Genomic DNA, 5,877 nt, shown 5'->3' on the forward strand with positions numbered 1-5,877 from the left:
CCATTATGAACAAATTTTTTGACACCATTTTTAAAGTAGTCATTGTAGTAAATAATTTTCACTATTTTTTCTCCGCTATGAAGAAGAGATTCCATAAGAGGTGACTGATGACTAGCTGAGAAAAAATGGAGAAAAAAAGTGTGTAGAGGTGACTGACGACTAGCTAAGAAAAAATGGAGAGAAAAAGTATTCAGCGTATTGCAGTGACATAGTGTACTATAGCCATAATAGCACTACTCGGTTGGCATAGGCATATTTTCACTTACTTTTTAACTAAAAAGAGAAAGCGAAGGGTGAAAAAATGGACCAAAAAAAAAAAATTAACCGTGGCTAAAAGGGACACAACAAATTAGTCCATTAAAATTTTACAGGACACGTGTAATGTCATGCCCCTGTGTCCATCCTAATTATGATAGGTTCTGGTCTATTATTTTCTAATCTTTTTAATTAATCTAAGGTGTAATACAATCTTACTATTCACCATAAAATTTCAAAAATAAGTGACTTTCTTTATTGTTAAATTACAAAAATATCGAATTTAAATACTAAAAAAACAAATTGCTATACACGATGAAACAAAATTAAAATTATATGTAGAAGAATTCTGAAAACCTTAAAACGTCAATGGAAAAATTGATTGACGAGTTGGAGAAGTGTTGATACTTCTCAAAGACCATGCTCTATAACTGAGAAAATGAAATGCTAAGCTACCAAGAGATCATGTAGCTAAGTCAACCATAATACACCTCAACGTAGAATAAAAATTCACAAAGAAAAAGGTTTTTGGTGAGGTAAATAAATAAACCATAATAACCCTCAGCATAGGAAAAGATTCTTAAAAGGATAATCATGCTAAGCAAAATATATTTGAATAAGCGAATGTTATAATTATTGTGGTCTTTCTTGAAGTGAATTTTGTGTATAGTATGAAAATTGGGTGTTAGACTTTGGTGTTACAAAATATATTTGTGGTAGAAAAATCAATTTTCTGCCCTACACCAATTGTTATTTATCAACTCCACCAGCTGAAAACACACACAATAAAATCCATATATGCTAAAGTGCATAACACACCAAATCATACCAAGAACTCACCAAGGCTAAAAACAATACTAGTAGTAGCCCAAACATGAGTAACTCAATAAAATACAACTTTATCCTGAATTTAGGTAATCTCATGCTTAATTTACGACAATGAATACCATAGGCTCAAGGAGAAGCACTCCTTAAAGTCTCAAACGGACACTGAAACGAGGAGTTTTTGAATCCACCCATGTAGAACAGCCTTAATCCAATTAAACCATATTTAACATCATAAAAGAATAGAATATTAATCTCAACATAAATTCCAAGATCAAGATAACTACCAAAAAATGAACCAAGCCAATCAAGAAACAAATTCCCAATAGTCCAATCTTATAGAAAATCTATGGAAAAGAATCACTCATTCACACAACTCTTAACTCAACAAGACCAAGAACTACAGCACGAAGGGAATGGAGTATACAACTCCACAACAGTACTAAGACCAAAGCTTTCGTTACAAGATGACTCCAACAACTGGAAAATGTAACGCCCCGGAAAACGGGTCCCGGAGCGTCACACGGGGCTTGAGGCTACGAGTAGCCCCAAGCTAACCCTTTGAACCATTTTCATTCAGTTCAGCACAAATCAACGGAGTTTCCATAAATAACCCTCAAATATCAACAGAGTAATCATCATCCAAGAATAAAAGAATTTTAGAAAGATAACAAAATACGACTTATTAGTCAACTCCCAACATCTATACTAGTCTGACAAGCCTCTAAGAAAATCAATAAAACTAGCGAACCATTGAGACATGCCCCAACTGACTCATACTCAGTTATCAAATGTAAACAATTCCGTGAAACCAACATCAGACATCACGTCCTCGGAACATGAGGACTCACCACAACAGAGAATATAGAACAGCATGCCCGAAGAATCACTGTCGAACCTGGAACTGAGCACCTGAACCTACATTCCGAGAAAATGCAGCCCATATCCGAAAATGTGGGTCAGTACCATGGAAAGGAACCGAGTATATGGGGGTGTATGCAATTGTATAAACATCATCGTCATAAATATTTATAAGAAATATGCAGGATGTATGAAAGACTCACATAGCCCAAAGAAAATCATCATAATCATGAGAGGATGAAATAAGTACAATAACACATGTGAGTCATCATATAATTTGTCAATCACTTTCAGTTCATCAAGAATATCAATTCTCATAATGTAAATATCATTTAAATCTTTCGAAAGAATAACTTTCACAATTCCACTCTCAAATCACTTCACCATTCACCATAGACACAAGGAAACACACACATATTGGGAGATCCTATAACCGACATAAACCATGTGAGCTACATAGAGTCCAACGTACAACCCACGTTGGGGAGAGTCGTCCTATCCTTGCCATCGGAGTAGGACTATCGATATTAAATCCACACAAACTAGTGAACACTATATAAATCAGCCTCAGGCTCAGTCCTGTGGGGGCACGTAGTTCTAGGGAAGTAAGGTCGCTTTATACCTCCCACTCGGTGCTAAAGATTTCTCTCGAACTTAGCTCAGATCATTTCAAAGACAATCCACAACAAAACAATTTCAGTAATATATAAATATACATCGGGAGTCATCATGCTTCCCATCTATCAAAATCAACCAAGTTGTGGATTTCTTTCACACTCGAGTTCAAAACAACTCCATTAAGACCAAAAGGTCAAATCATTCAAAGTATCTCAAATATTCAACATCAACGTGCTTATAACACACACTTTTTCAAAAAAACACAATTTTCAATGGGGATTCACGACCCAAATATCAAAATCATGATAAATATCGTTCAAGATTCATGCTTTATATCTCCACACATGTAAATTCATCTTTCAAAATCATAAACATCAAGATTTCATAATAATCATCATAAAATATGGGTTCATGCTTCAAATTCATAAAAAAAACAAATAAAAATCATGCCTTTGTAAAGAAAATTACTTTTGGGCACAAGAACGAAAGAGAGTTCTTGTTGAAAGACCCCACATACCTTGAATGATGAACTTTAGATCGATACTCATTTTTGAGATGTTAATCGTGCCTTTGAATGATGATTCTTAGAGTTCTTGAACTAGGAACTTGAAATCTTGAATAAATTTGCAGAATTAATGGTGAACTTTGGAGGTTCTTGAAGTTGGATGTAGGAGCTTAGGGTTTTCTTTTTGAGGGAATTTGATGAAATATAACATATAATGCTTCTAATAGGCTTTAATATAGGGCTTGGACGGATTTTGGGTGAGGGAAAATGATCAAAACGCCCCTAAAAAATCAAAAAAAATTCTCGAATCTGTCCTTTGGTGGATTGTTTTGATAGTCTAAAGTAGATCAACCATAACGTTTTACTCCGATATTCAAATTGGATGAAACCAATTTCATTAGAAAGAGGACTCTCATATCTTTCCGTTGATATATAGTATCTCACCCAGATCATTATGTACGAGGAGTTATGATCGTTTGAAGTTGACCCAAAAATTCACTTTTGATAGGCTGAGGTAGATCGACCCTAACTTTTTGCTCCGATAGACAAATTGGATGAAACCAATTTCATTGGAAAGAGGACTCGCAGAGCTTTTCGTTGATACATAGTAGATTACCCAGATTATTATGTACAAGGAGTTATGATCGTTTAAATTTGGTGCAAAAATACGCCAGGCCAAGATTAAACCGATAAATTTGCACGAAAAATTTATAATTCATTCTAGAAGATAGAATCCAAAACGTTTACGCACAAAATTTCAACGAAAAATTTTCTAGGGTATTACATCTTCCCCCCCTGGAAATATTCATCCTCAAATGACGCTGGACATGCCAAGATTAGATAGGGAATAGAGCATACAGCTGAAACCATTCGTTAGACTCATCACCACATTGTTTCTCACTTCGAATGCAACATAGAATGCATAAATTCAAGAAACTACAGCTGAACACATAATAAATGACAGCTGAACTGCTGCAACTTTTATCAAAAGTGCATGATTTAGGAAAGAACGGTACCTTCGTCTTGATCGGAGTTCGCGGAAAATAGGTGCGAGTACTTGGATCGCATATCCGCCTCAGCTTCCCAAGTTGCACCCTCAACAGATTGGTTTCGCCACAACACCTTGACCAAGGGAACTTCTTTGTTCCTTAGTCTTCGGACACTGAAATCAAGAATCTCAACAGGAATCTCATCAAAAGAAAGATTTTCTTGAATGTCAGCACTCACAGAGGAATCCACTACCACAGCATCGCTAATATGCTTTCTAAGCATGGAGACATGGAATATTGGATGAACAGAGGACAACTCGAAAGCCAACTCGACCTCATAAGCTACCTTACAAACACGGCTAAGAGTTTTGTAAGGACCAACATAACGGGGACTAAGCTTCCCCTTCTTTCTAAATCTCTTCACCCCCCTCATGGGTGAAATTTTAAGATACACTAGGTTACCAACTTCAAACTCAAGGTCTCTCCTGCTAACATCCGCATATGACTTCTGACGACTCTGCGCAGTTTTCAACCTTTCCCTAATCAACTTAACTTTTTCCATAGCCTCAAATACCGAATCAAGACCACTCACAGCCGCTTCACCCACCTCGAACCAACCTATGGGTGATCTATACTTCCTTCCATATAAGGCTTCAAACGGAGCCATGCCAATACTAGAGTGGAAACTGTTATTGTAAGCAAACTCTATCAATGGTAAGTGATCATCCTAACTTCCCTTAAAGTCAAGTGCACAAGCTCTCAACATATCCTCTAAGGTCTGGATGGTCCGCTCAGCCCGACCATCAGTCTGCGGATGAAAAACAGAACTCAAAAGCACTTGGGTTCCAAGACCCTTCTGAAAAGCTTTCCAAAATTGCGAAGTGAACTGAGTACCCCTATCCGAAATGATAGACAAGGGAACTCCACGCAGTCTGACTAGCTCTCAGATATACAATCTAGCGTAATCCTCAGTAGTATATGGAGTATGAACAGGCAATAAATGAGCAGACTTAGTCAACCTATCAACCACAACCCAAATGGAATCATGATGGCGTCGGGAAGGAGGTAAACCAATCACGAAGTCCATATTTATCTCTTCCTACTTCTAGGTGGGAATACTAAACTCTTCCATCATACCACCAGGTCTTTTGTGTTCAATCTTAACTTGTTGGCATGTTGCACACTTAGCTACAAACGTTGATATATCTTTCTTTATGCCACTCCACCAATAGATTTCCCGCAAGTCTCGGTACATCTTGGTGGCACCAAGATGAATAGAATATCGCGCCCCATGTGCTTCAGCCATAATCCTCTGTCTCAGATCATCAACATTCGGGACACACAATCTACCCTGCAATCTCAACACACCATCTCCCTCTTGGGAGAAAACCTCTACTTTTTAATCCTTGACTGATTCCTTCAGTCTGACCAAACTAGCATCTAAGTATTGTTTTTCCTTCACTTCCAAAACCAAGGAGGATTCGGAACTACTCTGAACCCCTATACTTCCTTCAGCAGAGTCAAATAACCTAACCCCCATTTTATCCAAACGATGTACATCACGAGCCAACTCTTTCTTACCTTCTACCACATGCGAAACACTACCCATGGACACTCTACTTAGGGCATCTGCCACAATATTGGCTTTGCCCGGATGGTATAGCACATTTATATCATAGTCCTTTAACAATTCTAACCATCGTCTCTGCCTAAGATTTAATTCTCTCTGGGTAAACACATACTGCAGACTCTTATGATTAGTGAAAACATCAACATGGACACCATACAAATAGTGTCTCCAGATTTTCAAAGCAAACACAACAG

The sequence above is a fragment of the Capsicum annuum genome, chromosome 8 (genome assembly GCF_002878395.1).
Source record: "Capsicum annuum cultivar UCD-10X-F1 chromosome 8, UCD10Xv1.1, whole genome shotgun sequence".
NCBI classification, from domain to species: Eukaryota; Viridiplantae; Streptophyta; class Magnoliopsida; order Solanales; family Solanaceae; genus Capsicum; species Capsicum annuum.